This window comes from Theropithecus gelada, chromosome 17 (assembly GCF_003255815.1).
Source record: "Theropithecus gelada isolate Dixy chromosome 17, Tgel_1.0, whole genome shotgun sequence".
Classification (NCBI taxonomy): Eukaryota; Metazoa; Chordata; class Mammalia; order Primates; family Cercopithecidae; genus Theropithecus; species Theropithecus gelada.
The window spans coordinates 49,679,350-49,706,472 of NC_037685.1; the positions used below are offsets into that span (position 1 = coordinate 49,679,350).

The 27,123-nt window shown below is 42.1% G+C and overlaps 1 long non-coding RNA gene across 1 annotated transcript; it reads left to right on the plus strand.

The window, feature by feature from the left end:
* Positions 1 to 1,506: 1,506 nt before the first annotated feature.
* LOC112611159 lies at positions 1,507 to 25,294 on the plus strand. Its single transcript, XR_003116555.1, has 2 exons — positions 1,507 to 1,598; positions 24,674 to 25,294. It is a non-coding gene; the product is annotated as an uncharacterized LOC112611159 (long non-coding RNA).
* Positions 25,295 to 27,123: the final 1,829 nt, after the last annotated feature.

The window sequence follows — 27,123 nt, forward strand, 5'->3', positions numbered from 1 at the left end:
GTAGGTGAAATGCTGATGTCTAGAATGTGGATTATTCACAGGACCTGTGGCCTCCTGACCTGTAGCCTCGACTGCCTGGCTGAGAGGAGCTGACCCTGCTGAGTGACCCTGACAGTGAGTGGCGGTTCTGAGCACTTCTTTCTCCTTGTTAGCCCCCACACAATGGTTTCTTCCTCCTGCCATTCATGGTTTTTCTTTATTGGAGGTGTGGTGTCTCAGTGTCCTGGGGCATTGCTTAGGCTCAAGGTCAAGGTCAGCCTCTTCCTCCAGCCCTGAGGTTGGGCTCAGAAGGGCCACGCACCTTCCCTTTCTGAGTGCACAGAGCTTTCCAGTGGTGTCTTCTAGGATCTGAAGTTTCAACACTAAACCAGTGACGAAGCTGATTTCCAAATGGCTTTAATGACAGACAATCTGCATACCAATCAACTCGTCTGAGCACATGCAGGCTCAGAACAATGTGGAAAAATATGCAAAAAGGTCTGAGATGTGATGACAATTGCTTCCAGTATACTGACCTTCAGTAAATGAAACAAACGAAGTACAGTTCTCTTTGGATAAGACATTAATGATCATTAAGAATGGGTATGGCTGCATCGTGCAAGTGCTTTGTTAATAATATTCTTTTCATTTTGTGTCTGTCCCATAATTATAATGGAAGTATTGTGCAAATCAGCCAATAAACATGTGCAGTAAAATATTTGGGTTTTATATCATCAGTGTGGTTTTTAAAGTGCATTGTCAAGTGGAGTGGCTTTGCCATATCCTTCCTCTGTCACCTCTGACTTCAGCCTCACAGTTTTAAGATGCCGCATGCCGTATAATCATGATGTTAAATATGAATTACAAATTTCTCTTCAAAGAATTAATATGAGAGTGTGTTCAGTTATTTGCCTTCTACTTTTAAACTTAACTTCCTTGTAAAGCAACCTTTTCTGATTACCTACTCCACCATGACTCATTTTCCACCCTGACTCATTCTGATTACTTACTCTACCCTGACTCATTCTCCACCCTGACTCATTCTCCACCTTGACTCATTTCATAACCATTTTTACCACCAAATCACTCACCCTGTCACTCTCTTTAAATTACTCAATCGGAATTAGTTAACCTATGCGGTCTAACCCTAGCCAATGGAGGAGTGACAAAGCAGTAGGGACCACGTGCCTAAGGAATAAGAACCCCTTTCCCTCCCTTGTCCAGATGTGTACTCACCATTACTCCATCTGTAAGGGTGCACCCTTGCCTTGCTGAGAATTAAAAAGAAAATTTTGTATTCAAGTGCCATTTCTTTTGCGGCACCAAAACTTTACTTATAACAATTTGGGGGCTTGTCCGGGATTACATTCCCCTCCGAGGGTGGTCTCTGGTTCTCTCTTGTGAGGACGTATACCCCGCCCCACTGTGGTGGCCTCAGGGGTGAGAAATCAAGACCCACCCAGTGAGAACAATAACCCGAGCTCTCAGCAACATGGAAAGAAACTGGCCAGCAACCTAGCTTAAAGGATCCTCCATAACAGCCATGCAAGTCTGTGCATGGACCAAGGAAAAGATACCAAGGGAGCCGGTAAAGTATTTCCTTGGTGGTCGGGACCAAGGTAAGAAAGCCATGAGGGGGTGGTGAAGTACTCCTTGGTTGGGGTGGCTTAGAGGTTAAAAAGAGAAGAGACATCCCCATTGTGGGAGGGGATTGAACCTCACAGAAACCTCCAGTAGTAGAAAAGGCAAGTAATTTCTGGTGGGGGAAATTGAACCTCACCCCAAAAGGCAAGAAATTTCCAGTGGGGAAAGTTGAGCCTCCCCCCAAAAGGCGAGAAATTTCCAGTAAGGGAAATTGAACCTTGAACTTTACCCCAAAACCATCAGGATGCTTGAGGGAAATACCCCAAGCAAGACAGGGAGCAAGAGAGATAAAGATGGTAATAAAGATATCCCCCCAGATAGCCCCCTAGGTCTCATGCTAAAATACTGGAAGCATAATGAAAGGACTAAACATAGGAAAAAGCAACAAATGATAAAATGCTGTTTTATCTGGACTCAGGGACTCATCCTCAAACCCTCAATCTTCTGGCCAAAGTTTGGTTTGAATGAAGATGTAACGTGTCAGCTTCTAATCTGATATGTTAATGATAAAAGTTCAGTGTCTCAAGAAAAACTAGGCTATGCCCTTTGTTGGAGGCAAGGACCTGCCCTCCTTTTTCCCTTAAAAACAAATAGGGAAGAACCCAATCTAGCACATCAAAATGAAAAGTCAGAGGAGCCAGCTCTCATGCCTAAAGACTCCAGTGCATGGGATCCCCTAGACTATCTTCCTCCATTCAGTGTCCTCAGTCTTTTCCCTCAGACAGCCATTGCTGCCTCAGATCCCTTTCCAAATTTCCCCTCTACTCATGCTATCCCTCCTCCTTATAACCCTGAATCTTGGGAATTACTGTCCCACCAGCCTGTTCCCTTCCAAATCTAAATTCCCCTCTCTAAAAGGACTCCAGTGTGAGGTAGAACAATGTAAAAAAGATATTCAGAATTTCCCATTTCCCTCTGTACCTAAGAGATCAACCCTGACCCTCTTCCCTTTGAAAGAGATACCATAAGCGGGGGGAGGGCCATTAGCTTTGTAAATACTCCCTTAACCAGTTCAGAAGTCCAGAATTTTTAAAAGGAGCTTAAACCACTACTAGATGACCCTTATGGCGTGGCAGACCAAACCAACCAATACTTAGGACCTCAGTTATACACTTAGGTCGAGTTAATGTCCATCTTGGGCATCCTCTTTTCAGGGGAAGAAAGGACTATGATTTGTAGGGTTGCTATGGTAGTTTAGGAATGTGAGCACCCTCCTGGTGAAAAAACTTTCCTACCGCGCGGACCAGAAATTCCCTGCCTGAGACCCCTGGTGGGACAATAACAATGCAGGTCACCGGGAAAATATGCAGCATCTAAGGGAGATGATAATAAAAGGAATTTGGGAATCAGTACCCCGAACCCAAAATCTTTCTAAAGCATTTGATATACAACAGAAAAAGAATGAAGGGCCTATGAGATTCCTAGACAGACTGAGGGAGCAAATGAGGCAATATGCAGGCCTCAATTTGGGTGATCCGTTTGGGCAAGGAATGTTGAAACTCCAATTTGTCACTAAAAGTTGGCCAGACATTTCAAAAAAGTTACAAAGGATAGACAATTGGGAAGACCGTCTGCTAAATGAGCTCCTCAGGGAAGCTCAGAAAGTATATGTGAAAAGGGATGAAGAAAAACAGAAACAAAAGACAAAACTTACGTTTTCCACCTTCCAACAGATGGCTCCAAACCCAGGTACTTCTAGACAGAGTTTCCAGGGAGCCAGAAACTATAAAGGGTCCGAATCCTCTTTTAAATGACCCCAGCCTCCATCTGGAGGATCAAGGTCCTCATCTGCCAGGCCCCCTAAAGAGTATGGGGGAGCAGGGTTAAAGAATCCCAGAACTAAGAGGAAGGAAGGACGAGATAGGTGCTATAGCTGTGGAAGAACTGGCCACTTCCAGGGAGGATGTCCTGAGCTAAGAAAGGAGAAAGAAGCCCTTCCACTCATGTCTTCTGAGGAAGATAGCGAGGTCAGGGGCTGTCTCTTTTATCTTGAGTCCCACCAGGAGCCCTTGATAAATTTGGAGGTGGGACCTAAATATGAGCTTCTCGCCTTTTTAGTGGATTCAGGGGCTGCTCACTCCTCTGTTTGTTTCCCCCCGTCTAATGTTGTCTCTTCCTCAGAGGAACTTTCAGTTTCCGGGGTAAAAGGGGAAGGATTTAGAGCAAAAATTTTAGAAAGCACAGAAGTTAGATACCAGGATCCCTCAGCTCATATTTAGTTCTTGTTAATCCCTGAAGCAGGAACTAATTTACTGGGCAGGGGTTTAATGTTAATGTTGGGCATAGGTCTACAAGTCAGCCCAAGAGGATTCCTCACTTCATGAAACCTACTCACCACTGCAGATGAAAAGTGTATTAATCCTAATGTCTGGTCCAAAGAAGGAAACTGAGGGATACTCCAAGTCTCTCTGATCCACATCATGCTAAAAACCCCGGGAGAAGTAACAAGAAGGAAGCAATATCCTATTCCCCTAGAAGGTAGGGTGGGGTTGAAGCCTATAATCAAAGACTTTATTAAGGACAGGCTTCTCAAGCCCTGTATGTCCCCATATAACACTCCAATACTGCCAGTCAAGAAAACAGATGGGTCATACCTGCTAGTACAGGACCTTAGAGCTATCAACCAAATAGTCCAGACTACCCACCCCATTGTCCCCAGTCCTTATACCATTCTTAGCAAGATTCCATATAATCATCAATGGTTTACTGTAATAGATTTGAAGGATGCTTTTTGGGTGTGTCCCCTGGCTGAAAATAGCCAAGATATATTTACTTTTGAATAGGAGGATCTCCACTCAGGGCGGAAACAACAATATTGATGGACTGTCTTGCCCCAAGGGTTCACAGACTGCCCTAAACTTTTTGGTCAAATTTTAGACCAAGTACTAGAAAAAAGTTGTCATCCCAGAACAAATATGCCTTCTTCAGTACGTGGATAACATTCTTATACCTGGTGAAGGTACAGAGAAGGTAACTGACTTCTCTACACATATTCTTAACCATCTGCAGTTTGAGGGGCTATGAGTCTCAAAAAGAAAGCTTCAGTATGTAGAACCCAAAGTTAAATATTTAGGCCACTTGATAAGTGTAGACAAGCAAAGAATAGGGCCTAAACGAATCGAGGGAATCGTGTCCCTACCCTTGCCTCAAACTAACAAGAACTCAGGAAATTTTTAGGATTAGTCGGATACTGCCACTTGTGAATTGACTCATATGCACTACACAGTAAACTGTTGTATCAAAAACTTGCCCAGGAGAAGCCTAACCGTCTCCTGTGGACTTCTGAGGAAGTTGATCAAGTCGAGGAGCTGAAGGAAAGGCTCATAACTGCCCCTGTTTTAGCCTTACCCTCCCTAGAAAAGCCATTCCACCTTTGTGTTAATGTGGACAGTAGGGTAGCTTTAGGAGTGCTGACTCAAGAACATGGAGGCTACTGGCAGCCTGTAGCCTTCCTATCAAAGGTCTTAGACCCAGTCACTTGTGGATGGCCTCAATGCATCCAGTCCATCGTGGCTACAGCAATACTAGTCCAGGAAAGCAGAAAGTTGATGTTTGGAGGCAAATTGACAGTAAGCATACCTCACCAAGCTAGAACTATCTTAAACCAGAGAGCAGGGAGATGGCTTACTGACTCAAGAATCTTAAAGTATGAGGCCATTCTGTTAGAAAAGGATGATTTAACATTGACCACTGATAATTCACTCAACCCAGCAGGTTTCCTAACAGGGAATCCAACTCTAGGGAGGGAACACACATGTTTAGATTTAATTGATTACCGTACAAAGGTTAGACCAGATCTAGGAGAAACCCCCTTCCTGATGGCATTTATTCATAGATGGTTCCTCCCGGGTGATTGAGGGAGAAAGACACAATGTGTATTCAGTGATTGATGGAGAAACTCTTGTGGAAATAGAATTGGAAGGCCGGGCGCGGTGGCTCACGCTTGTAATCCCAGCACTTTGGGAGGCTGAGATGGGTGGATCATGAGGTCAGGAGTTCGAGACCAGCCTGGCCAACACAGTGAAACCCCATCTCTACTAAAAAAATACAAAAATTAGTTGTGTGTGGTGGTGGGCGCCTGTAATCCCAGCTATTCAGGAGGCTGAGGCAGGAGAATCACTTGAACCTGGGAGGTGGAGGTTGCAGTGATCCGAGATTGTGCCACTGCACTCTAGCTTGGGTGACAGAGCTAAACTCGATCTCAAAAAAAAAAAAAAAAAAGAAATAGAATCAGGAAAATTGCCCAACAGTTGGTCTGCTCAAATGTGTGAGCTGTTTGCACTCAGTCAACCCTTAAAGTACTTGCAGAACCAGGAAGGAACCATCTATACAGATTCCAGGTATGCCTTTGGAGTGGCCTATACATTTGGGAAAATTTGGACTGAACGAGGTCTTATTAATAGTAAAGGTCAAGACCTCATTCACAAGGAGCTGATCACTCAAGTATTGAATAATCTTCAGTTGCCAGAAAAAATAGCTATTGTCCATGTTCCCGGACACCAGAAAAGCCTTTCTTTTGAAAGTCGAGGAAATAACCTAGCAGATCAGATAGCCAAGCAGGCTGCTGTGTCTTCCGAAATGCGTATTTTTCACTTAACTCCCTGCCTCTCTCCTCTTACCATAATCCCCATTTTCTCTTCCACTGAAAAAGAAAAACTAATAAAAATAGGCGCTAAAAAGAATTCAGAAGGAAAATGGGTACTGCCAGACCAGAGAGAAATGTTGAATAAACCCCTTATGAGGGAATTCTTACCCCAACTACATCAGAGGATCCATTGGGGGCCCCAGGCCATGTGTGATGCAGTTCTCAGAGTTTATGGTTGTATAGGGACTTTGTATGTCTAAGGGACAGAGATGGGGGAGAAATTAAAATGTGGACTGAGTGTTAGCTGCTGTAAGGATTTTTGTTAATTTTGTTAGTGTGATTATGTCATTGTGGATACATAAAAACAGTGCTTTGATCTGTTAGCAAGAAAACATTTTACATAAAGTGATTAGACACCTGGGACAGTGCTAAAATATTCCTGATAACAACAAAAGTGTGTGTGTGTAGAAAAAGCAAGATGGAAAAACGTGCACAATTATTGAAACTGAAGGATGAATATGTGGGTGTTCATGGTATTCTTCCTTGACTTCCTGCAAGTTAGAACATTTCCATAAATTAACAAAAAGTTAAAATATATAATGTATGCATGGAGTTCTGAAATTATAAAGGGCTTCAAAAACAGAAAAACTTCCTAAATTCCTCCATTGCCCAAGGAACAAATGTCTAATGGTAAAAAATTCAGGGAGATAGGGAAGGATGGTGTCTTAGTCTGTTTGTTCTGCTATAACAAAATACCCGAGACTGGGTAATTTAAAAATGACATAAATTTATGTCACATAGTTCTGGAGGTTGGGAAGTCCAAGATCAAGCCACTGGCTTGTTTGGTGTCTTGCAAAGGCTGCTCTAAGCTTCCACGATGGCGCCTTGTTGATGAGTCCTCTGGAGGGGAGGAACCCTGTGTCCTCACATGGTGAAAGGCAAGAGAGCCAAATGCTGCACAAAGCCTCTTTCATAAGGGCCTTAATCCCATTCATGAGGAAGCACCCTTTTGACCAATCACCTCTTAAAACTCTCACCTCTTAATACTATCACTATCAGTTTCAATACCTGAATTTTTGAGGGGACACATTCAAACCACAGCAGAGAAGGACTCAAGGGAGAAAAGACTATCATCTACCTGATTCAGACCCATGGTTTTCTGTTTGCCCAACCATCTACTTGGGACTGTATCTGAATTCATTCTTATTGGTCAGGTCTTCACTTCCTGCCAGCAGCACAGCAGGAGGACAAAGCAGAGGATCCTGTCTTCTTGGCTTACTGCCATGCTCCCTCCAGCTGAGGGAGAAGGACCTTATAGAAGTCTTCAGCTTCCCAGCCTTGGTCTCCAGGACAGTGTGGAATGTCAGGGCCTGTGACATTATGACCAGGAAGGGGGCTGCTGGCATCTTGCCTGGGGTGAGCAGAGTTTCCATCCAGTCTATGACTGGGAAGGAGGGAGGAGGTTGGTAGTGGTCTTAAGGTAACAGATGCCCTCTCTCCCATTGCTTTTTATGGTGACTTCCTCCATCCTGAGGACCCTGAGGACTGAAGGGGTAGATACTAATTAGAACTCTAAGTGCCAGTGGCTAAAAGCCAACAAAATCTGCTCCCATGGAAAGAGGCATAGTGGAAGGATGCTGGAGAGGTCATTGAGTTACAGAGCAAGTGCCAGAACCAACAGATCCAGAGGGTCTAATCACCTCTTAAAGGCCCCTTGAGGAACAGAGCCTTGAAGAACAGAGGCCTATGGCCCCATATCCCCTCCCACTCTGTCCCACCCTCAGAGTTCCACGGTGGTAAAGAACAGGAGACAGATGACCCAGGTTTCAGCATCCTTTCCCCCAAACCTTCTTTCCCAGCATCAGCCCCAATCTCTCCCTGGCAGTGAGACTTTCATCACAAGAGGAGAACATGGCTGCATTTCCATATTATCATCCTCCCAGCTCGATCTCCTAGACTTTCTAGAGCTTTCTCCATCAGCAAATGACAAAACCCCAAAGGAGTCACTTTGGTTGGCTCCCCTGGATCCTATCACACCCCTGGACTGACTCCTATGCCCAGGGCTCACAGTGGGGCACCTGGTTTGAACTGGGCCAGCAGTGGGGTCCCGGGTGAACAGCCCTCAAATCTTAGCTCCATGGTAGAGAGAGACAAAGAAGTGGTCCTGAACTTACAACAGTGCCTCCTGAGACCAGGTCAGGACGCTAAGGATGGCTTGACCATCAGGGATCTTTGACTCTATTTTTTAATTGCTGATATGGGGGTATGAAAAGACTTTCCCGCTTTAAACATTATTTCTCACCTCGAAATTCTTGTTTGATTCAATTTCAGTTAGCTAGGTTTTATGTCTTATTATTATGTTTTCATTTCCCTTAAAATGAGCTCATGGATATTATAATCTGTGACTTCATTGATGCTTGAGAGTTCAGGTCTATTGAGTTTATATTCTAACAACTAAATGATTGGGAATGATACACTTGACTCAGGCTGTGTTTTCCTCAGAATTTCTTAAACATAGTATTTTATTTTTTGGAGTGGTTTTAGGTTAACAGAAAAATTGATCAATATATTGTGTTTTGTTCATCTTTGGGCTTTTTGTAACATGTCAATTTTTCCATCCCATGCAGAGTTGAGAGGACTTTCCTCTGTCTTTTGTATTGTGTTTCCTCTGTGTTGTTGTTTTGGTTGGCCTTTTGCCTGGTATTCTTTTTCTTTGATTGCTATTGTTTTAATAAGTTTGTGCTATTCCGTGTATTTCTTTTCACCTTGCTTGTATTTGGGCAGGTCTCTCAGATGTTATTATGATAAACAGTGAATGACTATTTGATCCCCTTCCAATCTTCTTTAAGTCATATTTGTTTTCTCCTCACATTCCCATACCCTGTTCTAAGCAAGAGTTTGAGGACTGGGTTGTGTAGGCTGCCTCATTTTCTATGGCCTAAAGAAATGGAGTTGAGGAAAGAGGGTGGAACAAAGAAGGTTCTGTAATAATGTCACATATTTTTGAATTTCTAAGTTCGTAGAACAAATCTCTGCTCCCGAAAAATGTGATAAGAAAAAATAGAGGGTTTCAAACCACTGGGAAGAGATGAGATCATTAGACTCTTCATCTTTATGTAACCAGACTCTTCAGTTAAACATCATTTTCAAAGCACATTTGCACTTGTTTTTTCTTACAAAAATATCCGTAGATCCTTAATTTGGCACTATAAATGTGACCAATTGTTTTAAAAACAGAAGTGATGCTGGCTATTATAATGTAAACTGTTTTCTAAATGAAGAACTTAAAGGAATGTAATTAGAGAAGCATAAACAGTGGTTAATATGCTGCTTCTTGAAAAGACATATTACAACTTACAATCTTTCTTTATAAGTGTATGTTGTTACTGTTTAATCAGGCATGTGAATGTATTCAGCTGTTAAGCAATCCTATTAGCTGGGAAATTGCATTATTATTTGCTGGTCTGTTTATGTTATATTGTTGTTGGCACTCTAAGTTTCTCTTTTTTCTCCAAGCTTCTCTTACTCTGGTCTCTGTAATCTGTATAATTGTCTTTTTTTTTTTTTTTTTTTTTTGAGACGGAGTCTTGCTCTGTTGCCCGGGCTGGAGTGCAGTGGCTGGATCTCAGCTCACTGCAAGCTCCACCTCCCGGGTTTACACCATTCTCCTGCCTCAGCCTCCCGAGTAGCTGGGACTACAGGCACCCGCCACCACACCTGGCTATTTTTTTGTATTTTTTTAGTAGAGACGGGGTTTCACCGTGTTAGCCAGGATGGTCTCGATCTCCTGACCTCGTGATCCGCCTGTCTTGGCCTCCCAAAGTGCTAGGATTACAGGCTTGAGCCACCACGCCTGGCCTAATTGTCTTTTTTAAGTTTTATCTTTAGAAAATATTGAATACAGATACTGGGAGTGATTAACTGTGTCAGAATCTCAAAGTTCTAGTGCTTTTCAGATTAATCGTAGAGATATTATGCTGCTGTTTTAAAAGACAGAAGGACCTAGATCTATCATGGAGAGCCACAGTAGGGTTGTGGCCAATGGTCCTTCCTGCCCAGGAGAATCCACAAATGCTATCTAGGAAGACCTGCTATTGACCAGACCAAGGCCACTTCAGTGCATGACATCTTCTTGGACTCATCAACCTTGACCTCAGTGGTCAGAGATCTCTCTACTAGTAATTCTAAGTGTTGGCGACAAAAGTGAAGAGGGCAAAATTGGGAATGCTCTCCATTCTGGGGAAGCAACAGTGGAAGATTTGCCTGAGTAAGAAAATCTCCTAAAAGCTTTCTGTGTCCATCTAAACATTCATACATTCATACACTAAACATTCCTAGATTCATACATACTTCATTCCTTTGTTCATTCATTTATTTTCCTTGTCTTCTCATAGAATATGTTTTCTGAGATCAGGTTACCATGTTGCTGTTACAGGAAATCAGATTAATTTTAAATTTCTATATGCAATAAAATAAAAGCCTTTGACATCTCCCTTTTATTCTCAATAAGTTTAGAAGCTCAGTGATACGGTTTGGCTGTGTCCCCACCAAAATCTCATATTGAATTCCCACGCGTTGTGGGAGGGACTCAGTGGGAGGTAATTGAATTATGGGGGCAGGTCTTTCCCATGCTGTTCTTGTGGTAGTGAATAAGTCTCTTGAGATCTGATGGTTTTATGAGGGGGAGTTTCCCTGCATGAGCTCTCTCTCCTTTTGCCTGTCACCAGCCATGTAAGACAGGACTTGCTCCTCCTTGCCTTCCACCATGATTGTGAGGCCTCCCCAGCCACGTGGAACTGTGAGTTCATTAAACCTCTTTTTCTGTATAAATTACCAAGTCTCTGGTATGTCTTTATTGGCAGTGTGAAAATGAACTCATACACTCAGTATTAAAACAAGTTACATGAAGTTGCAGAACTCTTCAAGAAAGCCGTGACTTACCCAGACAAATCAGTACTGGTATGTTAAGTGAACTCAGTTTGATTTTTCTGGGCTTTGTTTTGTATTGGCCTCTTCTTGTTAAATACAAATAAGAAATTCAATAAAAATGTTAACAAATAGTTTTGACAAAACCGAATATAATACACAAAACATATTGTGATGCAGCTTAAAATTTAAAAAGAAAAAAGAGATTTAAGTACTAATTAAGTACTAAGAGAATAATCATCAGAGCTAGATACAAAACATCTAATATCTTTCGAGAAACATTACTTATGTTACCCAATTCTTCCTTATACATCTTACTGGCTAATTGAGAAAGCAATGCATTAAAATCGCATTGAAATGAATTAATATGGTAACTGGAGGCAACGAGAGGTAACTGAGACGTAATTGCAAATGCAGAATTTTTTTCAATTTGAAATTGAACATTTAACAACCAATTTGGAATTTTCTATTTTTGAAAATCCGGTAGGTCTTGGAGTGAATAGACCAAATGACTCCATTTTAATAGGTCTCATCATTAATCTCTGCTTAAAAAATTTGCTTCTTTGCCTTTGTGTACCTGAGACTGAAACGCAGGCTGTTCTGGAGTCTCCAGGTAGTCCAGGAGTTCAATGCAAACTTGTCTTACACAAAGAAGTCTGTAAAAATAATCGGGTTGCTATGGTTTGAATGTCCTCTCCAAAACTCATGTTACAGTTTAATTGTCATTGTGATGGTATTAAGAGATGGGACCTCTAAGAGTTAATTAGGCTCTGCCTTCATGAATAAGTTAATGCCATTATCAAAGGAGTAAGTCTGTTATCGCGAGAATTCAGCCCCTTTCTCTCTCTGTCTTGCACCCTGCCTCACCATGTGATGCCTTCTGCCGTGTTAGGATGTAGCAAGAAGGCCCTCACCGCCTATGGCCCCACAGTCTTGGACCTTCCAGCCTGCAGGACCTTGACAGAAACAAATCTCTCTTCTGTATAAATTACCTAGTCCATAGTGTTCTATTATAGCAGCAAAAACAGACTAAGACACTGGCCTTTTACTTTTGATTTTCTTTCTATTGATTTTTACCAGGTACATCTAATTTCAGCTCTTGGAGATGGCTGACATGGTCATTGAACTGAAGCTTTGCGGTGAAGAAACTATTAAGCAAATGGGGAGGAAGACCCATACAACTTCACTTTAGTGAGGAGCAAAGAACTAATTTTATTCCAAAATCAAACTCATGCCAAAAACAGGCCAGTGCAGTCATTTAGGGATAAAGAACCTGGAGTTTCAGGTATGAGGGGAAAGGTGTTGAAGAGTCCAGAACATGCTGCTCCACAAAAAACCCTCTTTGGCATAAGGATTGTTTTGAGCTGAGGGCAACTGAGAATCAACAGATGCAGGAAAAATTCTCTACCCTTTCTTTTGTGCCTAAAAGCAATGCATAAACTTATCTTTGTGAAAATGACATGAATTTTTCCCTCTCCTGAACCAGGATGAAGAAAGCTACCCTTGTCACCACAGATGGAGAGCCAGCACCAAGATGAGTCAGTATAAAAAGACCTTACTAAAATAACCCTTACTTTCATTAGTTCCCTGATATATTTGCTAATCACTTTCCCACAAGTTATCACCCCTAGAAGCCTAAAACCCCTCTCCTTTGTCTAGTCTCTTATTTGAAATGCATTGCCTTTTGTTAAAATGGTATGTAATCTCTTAAGTCTAACTGCTTCTTTTTTTTTTATTTTTTACTTCTTTTTTTGTGAAGCCCTTGTGCACACAAAATTCAAAAGATTAATACTATTTCTATGCCTTTTCTCCTGTTAATCTGACTTTTGCCAGTTATGTTCACAGGTTCCAGCCACTGAACAAAAGAGGGTGGAGAAAATGTTTTCCGACCCTACAATGCACACTGTATCTGTGTTTGTGTAGCATACACCTCTGTATGACAATTTCCCTTGTTGTTTGCCACAGGACACATGAGCTGCCACTCTGAATCGGGAAATAGAACTTTACTCACTTTTGTGGAGCAACTGGGGAATGAAACAACCTTGCATGCCCCTCTGAGGAGTACGCCGTGAGAGCTCAGAGGCTACTATTATTGGCTGAGCATTGATGTCAAAATCTTGATTGATGTCCAAATGCTTCTAGTCTCATCCTAGACCCGCGAGGTGTGATCTCCATAGGTCTGTTCCCATCCCCTTCCCCTCCATCACGCCCATTTTCTGCACGCTGGGCAGTGTGCTCTGCTTTATTGATCACCTTAACCCAGCTGTGTGTACTCTTCCACTTGTCCTGAACACAGCACACCCAGGTAGCCTTCTTCTTCAGTGATGTCTGGGTCGTGTGTTGGTATTGTGCACACTCTCGTTTTGACTATTTGAACTCTTGTAACACATTGTTTAACACATGTGAAAACGTAAGACAAACTTTCAGGTTTCGGTTATTTAACGATAAACCACTATATAAATGTTCATATCTATTCAATATAATAGTAAGATAAGCACTTCAAATTCTCATTTAAATATCTTAGTCTTGCTTCATCTGTAAAGTCATAACTTTATTAGTTAAAATGCTTGATCGGATAATTTCAGAATTTCACAAAGGTATCAAAAATTGTATAAAGATTTTCTAAATACTCTTCACTTACATTCCCGAAATATTCCTACATTAGCATTTTCTCTCTCTCTCCTCTCCTCTCTTCTCCGTCCTCTCTCTCTCAAGGTTCTACAATTACTGAACCTGACACTTAGGATCTGAGTTTAGGTAGAGCTTTGGAAAGTTCAAGATCCCTCATCATTTTATCTGGAAATGTCTTTTGCTCAGTTGACAACTTTGACTTCAACTGCTATGTTTGCCTCACTAGTTTCACTTGTGGGATTTTTCAAAAATGCATCATGATTGATAGAGTTAAAATTAATCTTTCTTGACATAAAGCATATTGTGTTCTTTGCCATGGGCCTGCTATGTTTAGTATTGCAATGCCAGTGGGTTTATACCACCTACCAGTTTATCTTGTTATAACTCATCTGACTGCTTTATCTCTGTGAAGTAGCTGTTTAGAGCTTAGGTTCTGAAGTCAGATGATTTGAGTCTGACTCTTGGCTTTAGTTCCTGAATCCTGGACAAATACCTTCACCTCCCTGGGCCTTCCCTTCCGCATCTTCCAGATGTGCATATGGTAGTGCTTATCTCACAGGATTTTGTGTATGTGTGAAGATTGAGTCAGACAAATAGGAAGTGTTCAGTATGTTGTCCATTGTAACATTAATCTAAAAAGAACATTGGATAAAATTTGAGTACCTTCTGTTTCTAAAATGTCTATAGCCTTTCTCTTATTTATTTGCAATTTTCTGCTCTTTGAGTTTCTGATAGGCTCTACATTTCTAAGCTTTTATTTAGTCTTGATTAATTTTAGTGAATTTTTTCTTCAATTTACTCAAAATAATGTATTTACCGTAGGAAGTTAGTAGTTAAAGATAATTGTATGTTTGATCTTTACATAATTAAAACTTGAGAATTTTATCTTTTCAGTTCCTATGTAGGTTAGTTGTTCCTCAATATGGCTAATGTGGGTGGTATCTTGGATTGAAATATCTTATTTCCTCAAGTGTACAATCCATTTTAAATAGCAATTTGTGTGGTTGGTAACCATTCACTTGATAGAAACGTTAGGTCTGAATCTGTCTCTCCAAAATTCATGTGTTGGAACTTAATTTCCAGTGGGGTAGTGTATTAACTCATTTTCATACTGCTATAAGGAAATACCCAAGACTGGGTAATTTATAAAGAAAATGAAGTTTAATGGACTCACAGTTCCACATAGCTGGGGAGGCCTCACAATCATTGTGGAATGTGAAGGAGGAGCAAAGGCACATTCTTACATGGTGGCAGGCAAGTGAGCATGTGGAGGGGAACTGCCCTTTATAAACCATCAGATCTGAAGGCCCCTTAGGGGCCTTGCAGGAGTTTTAATGTGGACTGATGTAGGCATGAGGATTCTCAGAGCCCCATGGTATGTTTGCCGTGCAGTGAAACTTGAGGACCACAGCCTACCCAACCTCTGATTCTCTGCAGCACCCCCAGGGTCAGGTGGGGACCTGCAAAGTTTGTTCTAAAATTGAGGTGATGAGAGGGGGCTGAGTTCAGAGTGCTATCTCCTTCCACTCCACCTCCACACACTCATCTCCCCTCCACACTCACACTCCTCTGTGCAGTAGTGCAGGCTCCAAGAAATTCCCTTGGAAAGAACTCTGCTTAACTTTGCTCTATCTAGTGTTTCCAAACTTAATATCAAATCAGTGCTGTGGTAATATGTGGGCTTATTTTATTAACACATTAAATAAGGATTAGTGGCTATTTCAAAACACCTGCAACAGCTTAACATGTGAAATATGTGGTTTCTGTTGGTGACAGATATGGGTACCGTAGTTTGTTAGTTGCATTTATAATTAAAGGAAGAGCTAAATTGCAAATAAAAATTACCAAAAATAAACATGAGTTTACTTTTTATCCCAAATTCACAGACCCCCTCCCAATCCCACCTTCCTGCCCCCTGCCACACTCTCTGTCCATGGGCCCTGGTTAAGGGAAGCCCAAGTGGGAACAGTACCCAGGGCTTTTCTTTGACCTGGGCTTTTGCAAACACAAGAGATGCATGAATTGGGCATAGTGCTGGTGTGAGAGCTGCACCTTTTGTAGTGACCTGAAACCTGAATTCACCTCGACCTCCAGTTCCTCCTGCCTGGGAGTTGGCGAATGCCCGTTGGATCCACTGGAAGGGATGCATCTCCCTCTTGGCTGTCTCTGTCTGGAGCTGTTCCTTAGGGACTTCCTTGCATTGGGCTCCTGCCAGTCTCAGGGACTTCTCGGTATCTCTGTTGACGGCCCATCAGAGCTCACTCCACTTGTGAAGGCTTTCTCCTGTCGTCCTTCCGGAAGCTCTTTGAATACCGACCATGGCTGAGCACTGCACTGCCTCCCTGCCCAGTTCCCTTTGGGCGTGGCTGATTTTCAACCTCAACATGAAAGAGAAACTTTCAGATGGCATCTGGGCTTTGCTATTTCTGGTGTGGTGTCAGTAAAAGCTGCCTCGGTCTAGCATCTGCAATTTTACTTTTCAATATAAAAAAAGATATGAACTGTTAGTGCAATAGTGCAGAGAATGATATCCAACTTTTATTTTATGTATATATTTTATTTGTGTCTCATAATGGGGTTCAGGACACAATAACCCAAAGCATGGCACTTTGACATCTGAGAAAACAGCAGAAGCAGAAAGGTCTCTCTCATCTTCCTCTGCCCTTCTACCCTGAAGCGGGTCATGAGACCCTCATTTAAGAAGTACATACCCGGCCGGGCGCGGTGGCTCAAGCCTGTAATCCCAGCACTTTGGGAGGCCGAGACGGGCGGATCACGAGGTCAGGAGATCGAAACCATCCCAACATGGGCTAACATGGTGAAACCCCATCTCCACTAAAAAATACAAAAAAAAAAACTAGCCGGGCGAGGTGGCGGGCGCCTGTAGTCCCAGCTACTCGGGAGGCTGAGGCAGGAGAATGGCGTGAACCTGGGAGGCGGAGCTTGCAGTGAGCTGAGATCCGGCCACTGCACTCCAGCCTGGGCGACAGAGCGAGACTCCGTCTCAAAAAAAAAAAAAAAAAAAAAAAAAAAAAAAAAAAAAAAAAAAAAGTACATACCCTACAACCAAAGAAAAGAAACACTCTTATCTCTGAAGACACAGAGACACAGAGAATAATCTGAACACACTGGTCTTGCTAAGCCATCCCATGCCTCCCAGGTTACTACCGTTAGATCACGCTCCCTTTGTCCAGCCGTACTTCCCCAAGACTGTCCACTCTTCATCAAACCTACCATAAAAAACACGTTTCCCTGTTTCTTTGGGTCTTTATTTCTGAAGACTCTCCCATGTCACTTACAAATTATATTAAATATGCTTGCATGCTTTCTTCTTGTTAATCTGTCTTATAAGAGCCTCAGGCATAAACCTAGCAAAGAGTGAGAAAATATATATATATTTTTATTCCCTACATTTGTATTTACGTTGAAATGCAAAGAGGCAAAAATAGAGGGCTATACGAATTCAGCATTATTCTAAATTATTAATTTGGAAAGTACTTTCAAAATCTGGGGGAAAAATTCTAATTACTTTTGGAAGAAAAGGCAGTATTATGTAAGAAAACCACATTTTCTCTCATGTATTACTAAACTAACTACAGAAGTCATATCCTTATGCCTTTTTGTAGCTAACATTGTTTCTGAACCCTACGAACTGACTGAAGCAAACAGATCAAATCAATTCAGTGTTAAGTAAATAGGAGGGTGGTGAGATTTTAAGACAAAGTTACCAGAGCAAGAAAGGATCAGGGCTTCAAACAGGGGTAAAAAAAGTAGGGGAAAGGTAGAATTAAGCACTCTTGCTTTCAAGTTAGAAAATGTTCACATTTGTCTCTAGTGTTTACTTAACTGCTCTCATACCCTAAAAAATTGACATCCTTGAATTTGAAGATCAGTGAACTATAAATAACGCATTTACTGCTTTTTGGAGTATCTCTGTGGATTCATTCAGCACTCTCACTATTTATTCATTCATCTATTTATGTATTTATTTAGCTATGGAGTCTCACTCTGTCGCCCAGGCTGGAGTGCAGTGGCACGATCTTGGCTCATTGCAATCTCCACCTCCCGTGTTCAAGCGATTCTCTTGCCTCAGCCTCCCGAGTAGCTGAGACTATGGGTGCGTGCCACCACGCCCAGCTAATTTTTGTATTTTTGGTAGAGACGGGGTTTCACCATATTGGCCAGGCTGGTCTGGAACTCCTGACCTCGTGATCCGCCCGCTTCGGCCTCCTAAACTGCTTGGATTACAGGTGTGAGCCACTGAGCCCGGCCACTCTTGCTATTTTATTTCTTCTACTGTTTTGCTAAGAATTTTAAAAATTTAAATGTTTACCATATAAAATATCTTACTGCCTTGGCATTTTTATACCATACATCTTAGAATATTATAATTTGTAAGTTTATCTTGTAAATTATCCTTTGTTATACAGAGAATCTGACCAACTCACCCATTCCCCTGATCCAGTTGCCATTTTATTTTCTCTAGGAGATTTCTCTTTGAAGAAATCTCTTGGTAGCTGCCTGTATGATTGGCAAATTGAAGTTGGAATTTTTTATGGTCTGTATTAATGGATCTGATTCTTAGAAATTAATTCCCTTCCTAAGAAAAGTACCCTCTTCATTTCTGCTTTTTGCGAGGGGTTGTTGGCATTTGTTCAACAGTTAATGGGAAATTATTACATAATTATATTTAACTTTTTTCTCAGTTCTTTCTGTGTTTGATATAATGATGAAAAAGAAACTTGAATGGAAAACGCATCAATAAAATAAAAGCATATTGCAATTATATTCTGACCTTGGCTTTTCCCTCTATAACTATATATTTCTCACAGGTTAATTATAGTCTAAAGCATATGAAGCTCCTCATGTGCTGCTGGAGTGACTGTGTGTTGCCTTGCCCTTAGATGAAGCAATGATTTCATAACCTCTGACGATGCCTGAATGGTCTGAGGTTCTAATGGTTTACATTTTCTTATTGTTCATATGGACAAAAATATGGCTGCATTCCAACTGTCAAGATACGTTTGTGTGTTGCCTGTAAAACTAGCTCTTCTGTTTAAAGAGCAGATAAAAAGCATATATGCAATTAGTCTAACCTGTTCAGTGGCAAATTACGGAGCAATGATTGTGGTAGGATAATCTTTCAGATTATTTATTCTGAGTTTAAAAATGTTTTGGCTTCTAACAGAAATATTTTAATTATATGCTAAAGTGGTGATAACCTCATTACAGTGGTTTGTTTATTCCTCAAAGCATTTATTAGTTTACTTCTTCAAAATTTAAAAGTGACTATAGACCTAGGAAGTAAACATTTTTGAAAAGATCAATTAATGATTTAATAATTTGAATTGTTCTCTAAAGATTAGACATGGCAATTGAAAATAAATGTAGAAATCTCTTCCCTATGGTCATCAAAATTTTGACATGTATTCATATGCCTACTTATAAAGGAGCTTGACAGCACATAATTGATACCATCTAGCCTTTATTTACAGAAATCAAACATAAGACCTTGATATCATTAACATGCCCTGTGTGTGTGCACATACTCACATATACATACACTCATATATACACACCCACACATATAACACACATACACGCACATACATATACATACAGACACATAAACACACGTATACTCTTCACAACCTTTCTAGGTGAATCCCCCAATCTAAAATGGCCTCCCTCCATACACTCTCTTCGTTTGTATTATCTCTAGCTTGCCTTTGCTGTTTTTCATTGCCCAGGAGTGCCAAATGCATCCAATTTCATCTTCATTTGTTTATGAGCTTGTCTATCTCCCCACTGGAACAGTGCCCAGGGGGATAGTGGCTGTTTCTGAATTGTTCACTGCTGTATCCTCAGTACCTAGATCAATGCATGGCTCATGATAGGTGCTAAGAATTTGTTCAGTGAATAAGTGACTGTTCCCATTTGGACTTAGGCTTGTGCAGGGGAAAAAACAGACTGCTTTTCCTCTGCTCTTACCCCACAATCAACACAGAAGACTTCTATGGCCAAATGTGTGCGTTTTTCCCCCCATATACCAAGCAATCAATCTGTTCCACAGCAGATGCCAGCTGGGAGTCCTCCAGCCCAGTCAGTGCTGAGTCTACCGGAGATAGCGTCAGACGCCACGGAGAGAAGGCTCAGTCCCGCAAGACTGCCCCCACTTCCGGTGCCAATTGCAAGCCCCAGGTTGTTTCACCTGTCTTCTGACTGACCGGCTATACATCAGGGATCCCACGGCCTCCTCTTTGGGTTAATTTGCTAGAGCTGCTCATGGAACTCAGGAAAACTCTTATGTTTGCTAGTTTATTACGAAGGACGTTACAAAGACTACAGATGAAGAGGTGCACAGGACAGGGCGTGGGAGGGACGTGCCACCCTCTAGGCACACCCCCATGTGTTCAGCTGTTTAGGAAAATCTCTCAAACCCTGTTCTTCCTCCTCTCACATCTCAGCAGCCATCAACACAGAAGGCTTCTGTGACCTAATGTGGCAGGGTTGGTTTCCTCACGTGGTAAGCCGTGGACGCCAGCTGGGTGCCCTCTAATTCAGTTCTAATACCATCTGCTTGGAGGTAACCTTAGGTCTCACAGGTTGAGGCTCAGTCCCCAAGACGGCCCACCTCAGACACCAGTGGCAAGTCCAGGCTCTGAAACTTCTGACTGACTGGCTATAAATTGGGGATCCCAGAACCCTCTTTGGGTTCAGTTTGTTGGAGTGGCACACAGAACTGAGGAAAACACCAACTTGTGTTTACCAGTTTATTGTAAAGGATATTACAAGGATACATCCATCAAGGATACAGATAATGAGATGCAGACTGAGGAATCGGGGAGGACACAGAGCTTCCATGCCCTCCATGGGCATCACACTCCAGGACTCTCCCCAGGCTCAGCCATCTAGAAGCTCTCTGAACCCTGTCCTCGTGGGTTTTTATGGCAGCTTCATTATGTAGGCATGATTGATTAAACTATTGGCCATTGATGATCAACATAACCTCCAGCTTCTTCCCCTCCCTGGAGATTACGAGGTGGGACTGAAAGTCCTAGCCCTGTAACTATGCCTTTGTCTTTCTGGTGGCCAACCATACCCTGAAGCTATCGGTAAACATCAGCAAACAAAAAGACAGCGCTCTGAAGTTTCCAAGGATTTTAGGAGTTGTATGCCAGGAAAACTGGCAAAGACCAAATATATATATTTCATAATATCATAGCTTCCTTCTCCGAATTTCTGTAAGGCTTTAGCTTCACATGTGAAAATAAGTAATTCAAAATCTAAGCTACTGAAACTTTGAAATATTTTGAGCCTTAAGGAAATGTGATTATGGGATCTGAGTCATGCAAACAGGCAGCTGTAATGTAGGCAGCTGTAATCTTTATTTCTCTGATTATAGATTAGCCTTCTTCCTTACCTACAGTGTTTTGTAAAATGCTGCAAATGACTAAAGAGTGACAAGAAAGACCCCGTCCCTCTTCACTACAGATCTTTGTTATAGATTAACATCCTTCTTACCTTTCTCATACAAAGACTTTGGCTATTACATTGCTTAAAATAAAATGTTAAATATACATTTTTAAATTGGAAACAAAAACTAGCTGTAAAGAAAAGAAAATGTGTCACATGGAGAAAAAAGCAAACTGTACTGATTAAATTTTTGCAACTAATAAACCAGCCTTGCACAGAAAATGTTATAATCCTACTAAACTTCTTTGTTTTCTGCCTAATGAGAAATAAAAACTAAAGTCCTAAGCCTCCCATGTGACTAAACAGACCCCCTCTTAGCCAAGAGGACCCTGGAGAAATCTTTAAAAAAAAACAGCTCTCAGCCATGATAGTATAGGAGGTCAGATGGGCCTCATGATGGACCCTCCTTTGCTAACTGCCATTAGACTTTCTTTTCCTAAGGTTTAAACAAAAACCAGCCCTCTTGAAAGACTCACTTGACTGCTGATTTCAACCAACCACCTGACACTACCCCGGTCTGGTGGACAGAACTGATCAACACTCCTTCCTGATAAGAGACCACCAACCATGGAGTGGTTCTGATCAGTTTAAAGAGGTTGCACAATGAGGGCCTTCAGGTCGTCTGCTTTACCTTTTGATGTATAGGATCTAATTATAATAATACATTTAAGTGATAAGTCTCTACCCCAAAGTGAACATGGGACACATGTTACTTATATGTTACTCTACTACACATGCCTATGCCTCCCCTTTGTAAATATTCAGAGCTCCTCTTATAACCTGTAGAATATGTATACCTAGTCAATCTGTTCAACATAAGATCCTGTATTATCCTTCCCTCCCTTGAAGTGTCTGCTTCCTGCTTCTGAAAGAGGCTATGCTTCCCAGCCTACAGGATGCCCAGCCTACAGGCTGCAACCCTTTATGAGAAATAAAGCTCTCCTTTCCAAATTTATGAACCTCACGATTCTTCAAATAACACTATATATAAAAGCAAAACAACTTTCAAGTTCTAAGTGCTGACCCCATTTCTCTGGTGTCTTTGTCTTCCAGATGGTCATTCCCAGCTTTTCACCTGAATAAGCTTTTTAAACTGGATTCTGATCATTTCTATTATTTCAGGCTGACACACATAATTCATCACCTCCTTCATCTTACTGCATTTATTCATTCATTTACCATGTCTTCCGGTGAGCTCCCTGAGAACAGGTTCTGTGGTAGGTAAATTTGTGTTCCCTCTGGCACTCAACTCAGAAACTTGACACTGAAAGGTGCTTAAACATATTACTGAAGGAATGCTATTCAAGTCCTGTTTCCTAAGAACATTTCAGTAAAGTCGATTCTGTACAAATGTACATCTACAGACATGTATAGATATTTGCTTGATTATAGCTAGGAGCCAGTATTTTCATTGAAGATTTGTTCTTATAGCACATGTTCTCATAAAACCAAGTCTGGACACGATCAGTGTCTGTCCTTGTTACAGTTGGAGAAAACTCTTTGCTGCCACAATTTCCTAAATGCTGGTCTTGTTGCACAAGCATGAAAGGATTTCCTTTGCCACATCCTCACTTCGCACTTCTCAGAGTCAGGTTCTCTGTGTCCCAGGTGCTTAAATCATTTTAGGCTAAAGGAAAATGATAATGAAGACAAACATTCTCCCTTTCATTCACTGCCTCTCTCTTTTGGTGGTTTCTATCTTAACGGATTGATATGGTTTGGCTCTGTGTCCCCACTCAAATCTCATGTTGAATTATAATTCCCAATGCTGGGGGAAGGACATAGTGGGAGGTGATTCGATCATGGGGGCGAATTTCCCCCATGCTGTTCTCATGATAGTGAGTGAGTTCACACCAGATCTGATGGTTAAAATTGTGTGGCACATCCCCATTCACTGTCTGTCCCTCTCTCCTGCCACAATGTAAAGCGATGGTTTCAATTAAGTGGAATGAAATAATATTTACTAACTACTTCCCCTTCGCCTTTTGCGATGATCGTAAGTTTCCTGAGGCCTCCCAGTCATGCTTCCTGTTAGGCCTGTGGAACTGTGGGTCAATTAAACCTCTTTTCTTCATGAATTACCCAGGCTCAGTAGTTCTTTATAGCTGTGTGAGAACAGACTAACACATAGATCTTAATCCTGGAGATAGACTTTTCCGCATTGTCTTTTTTGGGACAGCACTGGAATAAAAATTTTCAGATTTACATGAGCCAAGAGAAGACAGCAATGCTCTGAATTGTCTTTGGGGAAACAATGGGGAAGACAAAGTCTGTGGAACCCTGTAGCTCACCCCATAAGCTGCTGGCCTGCTGTAAAGACATGGAGGGTGTTAACTGGTTATATGACAAAATACATTTTGATAAATTTGATAGAATTTTATGTCTTGTGCTGTTTTCTAGGATGCACATGGGGAAGACGGACATTTTTGTAATTTTAAGTCCTGTAGGATGATGCACCGTGTAGCTAAAAGTGGTGGTTGTTGTGGTCCCATGTTATGGTCCTAGGTTTCCAGGTGGTAATTTAAGCATAGAGTAACATAATGGTGCCAGTCATTCATTTTATGTTGTGTGCTTTTTCCACTCTTATACCACAAAGGCAATGTTAAATAATTACAGAGAATTGATTATGAGGCCAAGAAAATGAAAGCCTACTTTTGAGTGATGCTTTAATACAACTTTAGAGTTAAATGTGAAGGAAACAGGTAGACTTATAGATTCATTCAGAGCACAAGGCCCTGTTACTCCTAAAATCACTGAGTTAATGATCTCAACTTGGGAAGATGGATTTGCTGTTAAAGGTCATGCAAAGAGTGAGGCTAGTGAATATTAGTGATTCTAGAAAAGTGATTCTCAAATATTTCATTAAGTTGCAGCTAACAAAATTGTTAAGGAGAGACCTGAGTAGACAGACTCCTGAATGTCAGGAAGGCAGCTGCAGCCTCATGCCCAACAGTGTTGAACCTTAAGGTCATGTCTGGGAATGTAGACCTGTCCAATGTTCTCGATTTGTCTTTCAGTGAGAGCTCTAGGACTAAATCCTCTTTCATGAGTCATGTGAAAGATGAAATGTGTGGCACTGAGTTCTGCATTCAGAATAAAAAGAATAGAATGTTCTAACATCTGTTACTTTGCTTATTCTTGTGGAACTTAAGAACAACGTGAAAAAGCTATTTGTTAGTTTCAAATAAAATGTATTCATCACTAATTTATCCTTGTAAAAGGGTGTCTGTGCCTAATGCAGGTGCACTGGCCGTGTGAACTCCGGGGTCCTAGCAGCTCTCGCACCCTGCACACCCTCCGTAGTGGGTGTTTACTAAGGACCTGTTGGTCTGGAAAGACAAACCCAACTCAAAGGGGATTAAGGGTGGAGGGAATACCTTTGTGGGTCGTTCTTTTCTGCAACAATATTTCACTCCTTTTGCTTCTTTTCAGGGTATGGTGCAGCAGTTTTTGGTGTTACTGAAGAGCAGCTCTGACTCAGTCTTCGGTTTCTTAGCTTCAGGCTAGACTCTAACGAGCATTAGAAGGCCAGGGAGCCCAGGCTCCGCGTGTCTCTGGGTACCAGGGGGTGGCGCAGCTCCCACACGTGAAGCTCGCGGTCCTCGCAGGGAGCTGCAGATGATGTTCCTTGCACCGCTAGACACGAAATTCCCATCGACGCCGTCCAGGACCTGCACGCTGCGGGTGTCCTGCCCTTCTGCCCACGAGTGCGCCATGTTTCAGCGGAGCGGCGTGCGGGAGAAGCCACGCGTGTTTCTCACGTCGGAGCCGAATGCATTTGTAAATCACTAAGTCAAGTAGGCTGGCTGCCCTGTTCACATTTGTCTCTGAAAGTCTTCATCGCTAAAAGATACCACAATTTGCTGAGGCTTCTGAATCTTAAGTGCTCCATGTTATAACTTATATTTGTCACTTTAAAATAACAGTTTGTTTAGCAAAAATTAGGGCAAGGGTATATTTATAAAGTGATAATGTCATTGCTATTATTTAGTATCCTCTTCAGAAACCTTTTTTTGCAATATTATTAAATTAAACTGAAATACATAGAAAATATAGGGAGCATTTTATTATCTTGGTATTCAAGGTTGTAAAGTGTGAAAATTTTTGTATCTTACATATATCTATTCTTTTCTCTCTCCTTTCAAGGTTTACACTTACACATTTAATTTACTATTCTAGATAACTTCTAAAATAGCACAGAACGGGAGTAGGAATGTTGTGGAACAAAAACATCCTTAAACTTAAATTTCTTGACACCACCAGCTGAAGCAGTGTGGCAACAGGAATGACTGGAAAGTTAACAAATTATTTTATTTTTAAAATTTTGATGAGCATTAGAAAGAAATCGATTTGGATAATGAAGGTTTCTTTTTTCTTCAACTAATGTCTCCTTGTAAATATTTATATACTATTGACCAGATGTTGGGGAGAACTGTGTCTGTAAAAAGTCAGGTCATATCAGTTTGTCTTTATTATGCTGTAGAAGTGAAAACTTAGAAAATTGAAAGCAATTATCTTTCAGAGCACTGGCTGTTTTTTGAATAGTCTATTAAGTGACAGTTCATTTGCCAGAGGTGTGGGGATTGACAGGATTTGATTTAATGTAGTACAGCATATGAATTATTTAATCATAATTAGAAACCAAGAAATTAGATTTTGTGCGACTTTCGGTGTAGAAACAAAGGCAATGCCACCACTCAGGCCTCAGGAGCGGTGCTTCAGTTATCTGAATCCGCCTCTGACTCCTTTAGGTGTGGATTCCCTTTAAAACTAAGGGGCTATCAGGAATCCTGGCCATGCAGAAATGATTCCACGGCAAAGGCCAGAAATTCTTAGGATAAAAACAATTTAACGTTAGTTTTAAAATTCATAAAATCAGAAATTTGAAACAGGTTTCTCCACTGCAAGTTTTCCTAGAAATTATGGCTTATTGTGTGTCTCCAAGAGAGAAGTTCCAAGGTTATTGCCCGTGCAGCCAGTTTTTATTTTATTCTACTCAGAGACTTGTTCCAGGGATTCATCCTCGGTAGAAACCAACCTACCAAAGGCCTCCCCCCGATTTTAGGGATTACGACTCCATTGGAGTGTAGGAGTCACCAAGACCTAGGTCAGATTTGTGGACTATGGAAGGTTTCCGGGAGGTGCGGCCCTGGGGGGTGCCTGCGGGTCTGGAGGGTGGGAGCTGGGAAGGGGTGAGGCCTCTGAGGAGCTGCGTGGGACCCACTCCCCGTCATTGTGGATGCACAGTCAGGCCCCTTAGGGAGACAGGGCCCCAACAGCCAGCATCAGCCAAGCATGGATGACTTGGGGGACTGCACACTGGGGTTGTGCATAAAGGAGAGCTCCTTTCAGGGGTGGGCGCGCCAGGCCAGGGGGTGCCGCGTCTTCATCCAGAAAACGAGTCTGCAGGGGCCCTGCTGCAGGGATGCAGGTGCGCCTGGTTGGCAGGATCCCAGGCCGGTCTCCAGTAGACCCAGGGGCAGGAGTGCAGGTGTCCTTCCTTCTGGCTTCCACCGTGGGAAGCAGCAGAGCCCGCCTGCTGGAGATAGGGGCCGCCAGCAGTCCAGCCCCCTGCACCCGCAGCGCAGGCTCCCGGCGAGGAGGACCAAGCCGGGCCCGGAAGCTTGCAGGGCTGCCCGGCCAGCGCCGCCCCGTCTCTTTTCCTGTGCAGGCCCTGGCCTGCTTTTAAAGCACCTCCTCTTTCTCCGTGGTGGCCTCTGGCCCCCGCCCCCTCAACGGTACAGGCCACACACCCGGGCCTGCAAATGTCCTCCTGCAAGAGCTTGCTCCGGTCCTGGGCTCTTCTGGCTCTGAGGCCACCCCCGCTCCCCCATCCCTGCTGTGCTCTGAGGTGCCAGCCAGAGCCACTCAGGGTCCTCGGT